The following is a 12,456-nucleotide window of genomic DNA, read 5'->3' as shown; positions in this document are numbered from 1 at the left end:
TATCTAATAGGAAAAAAACACAAGTTTATGTCATATGTCAAAAATGAAAGTTACTTTGTAAAAACGTCTTATGCCATTTTATTTGAAATGCGATTTCCTAAAACTATTCCATTTAATGTTTTCCTGTAAGGCTAAATATAACCGAACGAGGAGTTTTAAATAATCTGCCATAAATCAGGTTTTACAACTGTCAAATTTTGAGGAAGAGAAATAGGTATCTGCTGTAGTTTTGAAGATCCCTGTACGAATAATAATAATCGAAAAAAGCTCACCCTGATTACACATAAAGTGAATTTGAGCATAAAAAAAATTTCAGAACATTAACATTGTTCGGCAATTCATTATTATCATACTGCATGTTGTTGCCTACTTTATTAAAAAGGAAAACTGTTCCAATAAATCGTTGGACTCTTACATGCAGTTTACACTACATTACTCAACTGAAGCATATCGATTACGCGTTTCCATTACCTGAACACCGAGTGCTGTCAAAGACCGATTTCTTTAGCCGGTAGATTTATTGTTTGCAAATTTTCTCTCAAATATCTACCAAACGAAGTGATGTATTCATCCGGTAATGGTCTGAACCTGTCTTCATTCTCGAGCTTTGGATATCGATAACTCACCATGTGGCAGACAATAGTGGCGTTTGAATAGAAAAAGCACATCAATTTCATAAATCGCTAGCTCCAAAATTAGCGCAAAGCAAGCGTTCAAATGATCAAACAAGTAAGTCTGTTCTAGAACTGCATTGTCCATTGTGCGTCCGGGATTTATTAGTTATATCCCCAATTTGTATCCAACTTGGCCTAGATCGCGCTAATACCGGCATCATAAACCATATTGTTTACACCTCAGCCGCAACACCTTTATGTAAATCCTCGTGCCAGAAGTCCTGTGGGTAAACTTCGTCCCTGGATTTCCTATAATGCGAGCACAGGGAGCAGTATCCGTGCAACGTTTCGTGGGAATAATGAGGATCCTTGTTGGCGGTAACCCGAAACATGATTAATCTGTTTATTTACCACTCTTGGGGCATAATGTTGTCCTTAACTTCAGTTCTTAATGCATTTTTCGATCCAGGCCGCAGATAATGAGTGAACAAGGCTGATGACCAGAAGGCTGCTAGTTTTATCATTTCATAGTTGGGATTTTCCAGGATTATTGGCATTTTTTTCATCTGAGGGTTGCAATCGCTCAATTTCTTTGTAGATTTTTAAAAATGTTCCCGTTTCACATTTGCATGTTCCTGACCTTCAATTCTGCTAGCGAGAAAATTGTCGATTTGCCAATTAAAAAACCCCGATGCTCTCATTTCCTGTTTGCCTTGTGAGGTTGATTTCTCCCTGCCTCACTTGGAGGTCCAATTATGGGGGAAACGTTTGGGAGGACTATCTGGCGGATCTTCAGCACAAACACGACGGCAACCTTAACAAAAACTCGAAATACAAATAGCGATTTATTCCGGCTCGGCAGCCAATTCCGGTTTGGTGAAAAGCAGCCGACAAAAAACGGTTTTTTAAACGGCCGCCGCAAAAACGGAATCGGAAGAAAAAGCTTGCAGGGCGTGTCTGAGTTTCCGGCGACGGTTTGATTTATGGCCGTGTAAATTTCAATTTTAAATTTCCCGGCATCGCGCTTCTGCAGCTCGCTATTTTCGACTAACTGCCTAATAAACTCGCCCTTTGAGCTTTTGTGGTGAGGATGTTAAGCTCGGGAGCTTACTCGGGTAGCGTCCCATAAAAAACATTGACTTTCAAGACGACGTTAAAAAAATTAAGAATACGCCCCATTTTGCCCAAGCCTTGCATGGTGGCCGCCTTAATATATTTGCCGACAAAGCTCGCGCTTTTCCACGCTAAACCTGCTAACAGAAGGAATAACGTTGGCTTAATTTTAAATAAATATACACGATGTTTGGCCAAGCAAATTACAACCTTTGGCTTATGCACACGTTAAGGAAATTGCATTTATCTTATTCTGTTTTCCTAATACAGAATGTATATTTAATTTATGATGCAGCCGTTGCTGTGAGCTGACTATTAATTATTTCCCTACGGTGGCGCGAAAATGGGAAACTGTTTTCAAACACTGTGTTAAGCCAATTTATATTAGACACAAAAGAACTGTTTATTTGCCGCTAGTTACTGCTGAACAATAAATTATTACATTCCACCTTAAAACTAATAAGATTGGCCATACAAGTGAGTTCTCCTTTATGGACTATCCTGATCGTAACATGAACCGGGATAATCCTCTTCATCACATCTATTTGCAAGTTTCCAAAATTGAAATCAATAATATCTGCAGTTTGCATGGGGATAAAAGAAAATGGCAGAATTAGGAGAAAAATTATAGGGTTTACGTGGCTGCGGATGATGCCAAGAAGCGCTCATATTGTGCCAGAATCGCGGGGTTATGAAGACATAACTTTTCGATCTGTGCAAGGAATTGCTATCGCTGTGTCCTCGCTAAAAATAATATCCACACACTTCGTCACAGCTGAAAAACCGTCAATAAATGTGCGATAGTCCAAAGTAAAAGACGTGAATCAGCCATGAAAATAGACAGGATCGGAGATAGCAACCTCCATTAGCTGCTGGAATTGAAAAACTTTCCGTCGTAATGCAAAATAACTGTATTAAACACTTAGTTGAAAATCGCTTGTTTTGGCCTACAGACTTGTGATTTAAAATTGAAATTCACATTGTAATAAATCAAGGCGACGCTGGAATCTCAGACACGCCCTAGTCGGATTATCTAAGCACTAGCTACTTTTTCCACAGACAAACTCATTCACACAAGAAAAGATTCGGCTGTTTTAAACGCTAAAATTGAAGTCGACAGTTCACCATTAAAGCGATGTTTTACGAAGCTGGCAGGATTCATAATGGGAAACCCTGAGAAAAAATCGGCACGTTACGTTTAATAAATCAAGAACTGGCTATAAATTATCATCCTGTCCTTTGCTGCATCCAGGGAGACGCATTTGAAATCGATAGTTCGCTGACCATCAAGAAAGCCATAGCTATTTGCGCTTGATTATTGTCTGTTTATCCTACAATTGGTTTTTATTTCAAATGTCCTGCCCAGCCTCCAAATAGAATCAAATAGAAGAATTTGGTTAGCAAGTGAAAGTAGCAATTAATACGAACATTGTTGTTTTGAACATCAACAGAAAAAATGGCGAGATTGAAAATAGCGTTCAACGAATGCACGCATACAGTTATTTTAATTAAAGTCGAACAATGAAAACCTTTTACCGGAAATATGCCAAACTGAAAACGGAAATTAATTTGGTTGTGCCAGTTTTTAATGACTATCGAATTATATTTCCCAATATCGCAAAATGAATTATTTTCCACAAAACACGCTCCTTACCCTAGACGAAACATTAAGAAAAATCGAGACTTAATTAAGGCATTGAAATTTCAAATCAATTTTAAACAAACTCTAGAGGTTTAAAACAGCCAGCCAAATAAAGGCTAGTTTGTTCCACCGTTGCTAACAGATCCTGCCTCTCCAAACGGCAGTATTATTTCATTATTCTCTTCTTAATTTATTTACTTATTGTTCTCGGGCATTTCATTTTAGGATCAGTGCACTTTGCAATTAATTAGTTGATCCAAAGAAAACTCGCGGGCCTAAAGGTGTGTCCACGGGCAAAATAATTAGTTTTTCTTGATCCCCCGGGGGAAAGTAAGTACTTTCGCCAATGTTTTCGATGGCGAAAGCATCACTTTTACCCATTACAAATTTTCTTCATCCCGTGCGGAAGGTAATAACTTTCGCCACGCACGCTGACAGCTTGACTTTGTCACTGACTGTCAGCTGACGGTTTTGACAACAGCTTCAAATTTTTTTTCCAAAAGCTTATACTTTTCCAGGCTAGTTTCTACCGAAGATCAAGAAAAGTAGTAAACGGAACGCGAGACGAAAGTCGAAGGCCCGCCACTGCGTCAACTTCAAGCACTTCCACTTTCGTCTCTTGTACCGTAATATTCTATTTGTTTGTCTGGAGAATATATTAAAACTGCTCCTGAACCACCCTAGGCGTAAGCGAGTATCTCCTCAGACCGTACGATCTTCTATATCTGCGTCTCTTTATGGTATGGTAAGCACAAAAGCGCGTCAAAATGACTGTTAGACAGGTGAATGTCACACTGACATTTTGTCAAGCGATTCTCATGTTTTGACATATTTACTATACCAGTGCGAGAAAGAGAGGCGAAAGCGATAAGGACATCAGTAATTGGACGGATACGTACATTTCATGTTCTTAATTAAAATTGGTTGGCACCAAAATGTCCAGCGATGTGAGACATTTTTTAATAGAAACATCCAGACATATTTCGCAGTAATCTCGCAACTGTCGGATAATGCGAATGTATATCGATCAAACGAGAATTACATGAATGGCAGAACAAGCAAATGTGAGATTTGCAAGGGTCCTTCGAGTTCGGAAGTGTATGCACAGTTTTCAGCTGGGAATAACAGCATTGTGTAATATATCAGCTTATTCGGATACGAAAATTGTGTTTGATGGAATGAGAACGTATTTAATATACTTCAAATCCCAATGGGCCGAGAAGGTTTTAAAAATCGGTTTTTGGATGAGTTCGAGCTTTGGGCGTGATCAATGGGACGCGTCCCAATCAAATGAGCCACAATTAAAGTTTGAACAAACAATGTAGTTAAAAGTGGTGTAAGTTAAAACATCAAATGCATAAATTACTTGCCAATTTAATTTGAAACGCTATCACTAAAAGGCATGACTCCCCGCTAGTCGTGGAAAATTAACAATTCCGCTCTATCCCAAAATGGGCTTACCGTAAAAACAACATTTACTGTATGCAACCGCAAATTCGTTTCCGTAATTAAGTTATCTTGGTAATTTTCAGTTCCCGGGTATACAGGACCATATAAATTGCAAATTTGTCTCATCCCTCACACATAAAAAAGAAACATTTACCAGAAAATAGTCGCGTGGCCGCAGACCTTGTTATCCGGGTTAATCCATATTCATGGGAAATGGTAAAGCGTAGAGGTAATTAGAGAAGTCGTTTGACGCTCTGGCCAGGACTCTTTCATTTTCCGAATGAGAAGCTCCTTTCAGGACTCAGCTCGCCCAGTGATGCATTTTAAATGGGCTTTGAAACAGGAATAAATATTCGCAAATCGTCCATCTGCCTGATCGGAATCTACATGCCCGGCAACGTTTTGTCATAATCACAAGTCAGCTTTAGAAAGTCTAATTTATCAAGTTTTCCAAAGCGCCAATAATTGAGCACCTTTGACCTGGCGGACATCGACGCAGCCCTGTGGGGGTCCGAAATGATTTGTTTTCGTTAATATTTATCACTATCGGATATATTTCGACGTATCGGGGATTTAAATAAAATTGCCCAAAACGGATTACTCGATCCTATCGTTCAACAAATGCGATTCGATGTGACGTGGACAGTTAAAATTTGTTTGTCGGGATGCCATTTAATTGCGTGGCTTCCACGTTATGCCAAGAACACCCATAAATCAACCATGAATAATTACTCGATCGGCACTTAGAAATGCAATAACCAGACATTTCATCTAAACACTCAGAATCAAAAATAACAAATAAAACGGCATCGTGGTGTGTGAATTTTCTTTTATGTGTGACACTTCGAGAAGTGCCATTATCCTTGGCTTAAATACGGCTTAAAGGTAAAAGTATCCCGGAGGCGAAGGAATTCGCAAAGTTGATCCAATTTAGTTCAACGCACACTCTCATTTGGAATGATAATTTATCAAACGGAAAATCGCGGTTCAGTTGCCGCAAAAGAAATGGAAACTTCAAAAAGAAAAGTGAAGGGAAAGTGAGTGACAAGTGGAAAGAAATCAGTGTACACTTTTAGCGAATGTCTGCATATTTGTCTGAGCAAATTCTTTTGATCAATAAGTTAATGCGGATTAATATTGAGTCTCCATCTCGGCTTCACTTTTACCAAGCCATCTTGTGAAATACAACCACATCTGATCTAGAGATCAAATAATGTTCAGTATTTGGTATTTCCTGCTGACTGCAATTAATTCCAACATATTTTTAATCACATTCACGCGGTGATGTGAATATGTGTCATTGTCTGAACAGTCTAATGTCACAGTGACGTGACGTTAGTATCACATATCAAACTGGTTTGTTATACGTCACCCTGACACTGGCCATGTCATTAGATGTCGCGAAATTAATGTCACCGTGATCTGTCGATGTCCAACCAGCCCAAACTGAAAATTCAAGTTTTTTATGCTAAAGTCGGCCAGTTCAAGCTGTAATTTGCTTAGAGCGGCACATTCTGATCATTCTCCCCGCCCATATGCTGAAGTCACAAGTTTTAAATTGATTAACCTAAAAAATGTCTAAGAGAAGAACTGAAAACGAATATTTAATCTGTTTTTGGCTAAACGCCGAACCCGATTTTATTAGTCCGGACATGGTTTAATTAGTTCCACATCAATGGCAAAATCAGATTATTCCTATTTATTGTTAAATTATTCGAAATTAAAGAGAATGCCAGTAAATCAAATAGGGCGATTTGCTAAATGGATGTTATCTTGTCCTGATTTGGACGGCCGAAATTCATTTGAACCAATCACATTATAGGGCAATTTATGTTACTGATCGGTTGATTAATATCAAATTATTTTAAAACGCCATTCGATTCGAGGCTAAGTCGCGCTGTAGATACGAAAAGTAATTCAACATGGTCGATAAACGGTCTAAAGTGATTTCAAACAGTAAAACCGGACAATTTCGCTTGTTTCATTTAATTAATTTTATTTCGGCCCAAACCGAGTGTGCCAACCCATTAACTTCAGATGGAATTTAAAAGGAATTTATTACTGTTTCATAGTTTCAGCCGGGGCTAAAGTAAATTCTGGATTTGGATTAAAATACTATTCGGTGTCGTATTTATTTCCTCTTTTCGCTCGTAAATCTTTTAAATGCAAATTCGGTTAATGGCAAGGCCAAGAAATAAATATTTTATTTCTTCATGCGAATCGACGCGGATCAGCGACTTGCACTAATTACGAAGGCCCAAAAATGCTTTAAAAGCACCATCAACTATAACGATTTCCCGGTTTAAAATCTCCCATTCCGAAGGTAGAAAATGGAAAACTGCAAATTTTAATTCCTGCACATGCAAGGCTAATTAGACAAAAGAAAAATATACACAATACATCAGCGCCGATACATCCTCTATATCTATATGATAAAGCGAAATTTTCGGTGCGCTTATTTATGTTTCCATTTGACTGATAGTCGGCCATTTAACGGAAAACCGTTCCATTTTAAAATATTTACCAGAAAAACCGATTTTTACGATAGCGCGCTCTCTGCCCGTCAGAATTTATAAACGAACGAACTTTTATCTTCTCATTTGGAATGATTTTGGGCCGTTAAACAGTTGAAATTAATGCACTTCAATGGGACGTTCGGGATGCATTTTCCAACGAACACAGTCAGCAAACGGAAAATCAATTACAAATGCAATCAAAGACCCACCAAGACCATTCACTTTTCCAGTCGGAATAGGGATTAATTATTTTCCACAGTTGCAAAATCTATACTTTCAGCTTTGGTTTTGCTGCTGGATTGTTAGTGGCCAAAAATCTATACCTATGGTGAGCATGCATTTTAGATGAGAAGAAAGCCTGTTATTAATATTTACAAAGCACAAAGTGCAATTGTTCTATTCAAAGTCAGAAATAGGTTGCCAGTGCACCAAACTGTGCAAAGTTCAAAAGGAAAAGACCTACTTTGGGGCCGAAATATTACGGGATTAATAAATCAGGTGTATTTTTCGGTTATTGATGAAAGTCCTGTTGACCCTTTAAGGCATTTGATGGATTAGAGGCGGGCGAGGGTCAAGAAAAGTTAAAGGGAAACATTTTTACTTGGCCAAGTTGAAAATTGGAGCACAGCAGCTTGGAAAGTTATAGTACAACATGAGAAAATCGAAATGGAATTCATAGTGCAAACTTGGATATCGACTGTGAATGGATGCAAACTTGAAAGTTTCGGGAATCGAACACTTTTCGTGATTTAAAACCTTCCATGGATAACGAATCCACTTGCTTTCGATTCTAATAGGAAAATTGGGAATTGAAACTGCGGTGAATTAAAAGTGGTTTGAATTGGTCTCGATACATCAATAGCGTCCCACAAAAATGCGATCGCAGCATTTAAAATACGGCGCCGCAAAATAGCCATATGAGAACGTGAAAACATGGAAACAACTGAACACTTTTGTAGTAGTCATCCTTACACAAAACTTAGCTTTATTTTTAATAATAAATAAACTAAAATAATACTCTTTTGCGCAAAACCACCTCAATTGCTCGGGAAGTTTAAGTATGAAATTAATGGCAAAAAGATAAAGGTGTTGTCCTTTGAGGGCATTTTTTAAACATGGAAAATTCAACAATGTAACAAAACTAAGCATTTTCATCTCGAAGCTTTTCTAACCGCCAAGGCAAAAAACTCGTCAGCTTATTTTTATAAAACATTACAAGGATCACAAAATGAAAGAGTGCTAATGTTTTCCTTTTCAAATGCACTTTTCACATTCCGCAATTTCCGGAATGCAATGAAGTTACATAGGATTTTAAAGCGAAAAATTGAAACCAAAGTCTTTTTTGTGCAAAACGAGCACACTTTTTCACCGGTTTTAAACATTCAAAAAAAGAAAAAACGACAAAGTTTTTAAAAAATACCCAATATAACAAAAATTTAACCGTCTTTCTTCAATAAGTTTTGAAGCCCTTCTAGTCCAAGACTTGACTTGGGGACTGGACTTGGTGGGACACCTTGTAAACAAACAACAGAATAATTGTGGTGTTTTCTTTCACTATTTAAGATATCCCGGGGATTGAAAGGAAATGAATCCGTGTTTTTCCGGTCAGCATCTCGATGGTTGCCTGATACAATCTAGTGCGGATGGCAAAGCTGCGATTTCCGCTAAATCATGTCTGTCTTAAACAGGTTGTAAGAATGGAATTCAACATATTAACTCACTGATCGTGTCATAAATTCTTAGTCGACTCCGTACCCGGTTGAAATCGGCCAAGTAGAAATCCGGACGCGTTGCCGGAGTCGCTGTAGAGTCCTCTGATGAGTTTCACCCCCGGAATTTATAATGTACGTCTGTTCCGGACCCGCTGACATTCGTTTTGTTTTAGATCATTAACCCCCTTTCAGAGCGATATTTTAAAATAAATTGCTGGTGGCTGCGCAGATTTTCTTTTTTCGCCTAAAGGAGGGCGTGAGGCATTCAGCTCCCCGCTATTTTTACCAAATAATAAACCTTTCCGAATTTGGGCCAAAGGCTACGGTTAATTAAAAAGAAACCGAATGTTGTGCCTCTACATTATTTTGGCTTATTCACCGGGGGGGATTTGATTAAATCTTTCCTCATCGATTCTCAATTAAAATGTTTCTTCTCTTAGCCAACAGCAGCACTTGTTTGCAAATGTTTTACATTGCAAGAATATACAATTCAGTTGATAATAATTCAACACTGCACCAAGTTGGCTAATAAATAAGAGAAGGAGAGATATCTGGAAAGCGTGACTCGTTTACAATTGCGGATCCTCAGGCGGCTTGGTAGAGCCGACTTATGAGATGTTGCTAACGTGTTGAGCCCATAGGGAAACACTCTTATTGTATTATTTCGAATTAACAACAAATATTTTGAGCGAGTGTCAGTGAACAATCGGTTACGTTCGCTCATGTGTTCTATTCAGCGTTAGTTCGTGTAAATTTGTAACCATTTTCTTATAAAAAATCTCAGTGTATAAGGATTTGCACAAATATTATGTAAAGACAGTTAATTTGACTAACTGTATCACGAATATCAGTTAAGACCAGCTAAAAGTCACTCAAGTGAATAAATTAATTACAAAAAACTTCCCCTCCGTTAAACCTCTCATTAGTGGTTTGGCGTAACAACGTCAATATAAACTAAAAGCAATTTTATAAAACCCGCGAAACAAAAATGCAAATCCTTTGGTGCAGAGTTTTATTTTGAAGAGGAGGCGGCTCTGTGTGGAAAGTAGATTGAAAAGCCATTATTTCCCGTTGCTCAGATGGCGCTTTCGAATATTATACTTTAGACTTGACTACACTCAACTAACTGTTCAAAGGACAATCAGAGCTCGTATTTGGAGGCGTTTGTTGGCTGGAAAAAATCAATTTTCAAGCGATAGATGGCCACGTTAACTAGCTACTATTCGCGAGTTCAAAAGTCCAGACGCCCCTGGTGGCTAAAATTATAACTACGTAGTTAAGTAGTAATTTGACACTGCTGTGTTGACATTGGTGTTTACATCTGATTGTGATTTGTTTGGCTTTGTTCTAATCAGCTTTAGCAAGCTTAAAAAACATAGAAACAGATCGACAAGTGTGTAAGTATTGTTTTACCTATGTCATAAATGTCATCAACTCCAATCAATAAACAACTCTGACAGGTCTCAACTGTCACTTACCAACGAGTAATTTGACGTTTAGCAGCGCCCTCATCGGTAGTTGAACTAATTCTTTGCTAGGGCGCAACTCACATGGCCACCGTTGAGACACTCATTTTTCTACAACTGTTGAAAAATAATGGCTCATTAGCAGTGGCAGAAGCTTTTAAGTGTGGGTTTATCCACTTTTGGCGGAACAAAGCGCAGGTAAAACACTTGCTCTTTGTGCGTTTTGAGGTGCGATTGCACACAGGCGGGAATTCTGAAAGAGCACTTGAATATTAAAGTGCCATGTTTGTTGCCGATTAAATTTGAACACAACTGCCTACAGCTTTCCGTAAAGAATCCGAAAAAACAGCAGAAACGCGCAATACGAACCGGATTGAATTTTATCAATAAATCTTCTTCTTTAATTTAAATGTCAAAGCGAATTTCCATAAGGATTTCATTATGTTCGGCAATGAGCGTCATTCATTTTGAAGGTGTTGGGACGGTATTTGCAATTGACTTTTCATGTATAATGCGTTTCGAATGAACCCGTCCTACGGAAATGGCCATCATTTATATCTGGAACATAGGAAGGCTTCTAGTCGTTTGCGCGACTTGCGCTGATGGACTGAAGAAGCGAAAACTGATTTTTTAGCCGACAACAATGGCATTACTTTCAAATAACACAACAAACCTTTGTGCGCTATTTAAGGGCTTTGTTTTCCGCCCTCAAAACCGTAGAGATAGTCTTCGGAACATTAATTAGAGCTCCTTGTATTCAGCGCGATTTTAAAAAGCGACACTTCATTTACTTCTTTTGAAGCTCGAAGCTGCTTTGATAAGTTAGCTTTCTTCTAAACCCGGAAATTAATGAGCCTGTTTTAAATGAAAGCCGAGCGCGGTCTTATCTGGGGAAACCAGTCCAAACTTATTTAAATAATGCGAATTTTCTCAATGGTTTAGTTGACCACTTTTTATTTGTTTGTGTTTTGTTAACATTCGACATACGCCAGTACACCATGTTTCTGACTCAATATTGAACATTTCAAAACAAGGACCTTTCAACATCTTCTGGAAAGCCCCCAACTTCGCCCTTAAACACTCAGTTTAAAGCGCTTAGAGTGGACTTTCCGACGGTTTAAAAATAACAAAAATACGGGCAATAGAATCCAAAGAAAACCTACGTATTGATGAAACTTTTGAGGCAATTTTACTCGAAAATGACAAATTTTATTCGGTTGATACAAGAATACATTTTTTACTGCTAACCTGAGAAGTCACCAGCACACCATCTTCCTAGTGAGAAATCATGTTTCTCTCCCCGTAATATTAATAACAAATTACCTATGTAGAAAGTGAAAGAGGTTTACCTACGTTTTACATTATTTTAATTTTGCCCACCTTTCAAAGTTCAGGCGAGATTCCATCCATTCATGGAAATAAAGAAATTAATGTGATTAGTACAATAGTAAATCTGTCCAAAGCCTAATTTATTTGAAATCAGCAAAGCAAAGAGTGAGATGTTTCACACTTCATATTTTTATATTATTTATATTTAAATAATCCATAAAACTTCAGTTCCTTGTCGGAAAACTAAACTCAGTTCAAGCTAAAAGCTTAAAGATCATTCTTACAAGATTTTTGCAAGCTGTCGCCCCATCCTCCATTTTCTACAGGGTGTACCGTAAGCACATGATCTATAGGGCTACTACTACTACTGCGGTATTATTTGGATCAAAAGAAGACGATCTGACCTAATTTTTATTTACAAAAAATGTCTGGTCCTCTGCTATTGATGTTCAAAGTTCTTCAAAAAATGTATCTTTTTTGAAATATTGGGAGAATGGTACGATGTATTTTGGTAAAACTTGCTGTGAATTTGTTCTTATGTAAGACTCATATTTTGATGAAACAATCGAGTTCAGCCGTTTTGGACAAGTGGTGAATTCTTGAGTGTCGTGGTAC

Source organism: Dendroctonus ponderosae, unplaced genomic scaffold, assembly GCF_020466585.1.
Source record: "Dendroctonus ponderosae isolate FM_Combo_2020 unplaced genomic scaffold, Dpon_F_20191213v2 Dpon_F_20191213_9, whole genome shotgun sequence".
NCBI classification, from domain to species: domain Eukaryota; kingdom Metazoa; phylum Arthropoda; class Insecta; order Coleoptera; family Curculionidae; genus Dendroctonus; species Dendroctonus ponderosae.
Note: the sequence above shows the minus strand (reverse complement) of the source record.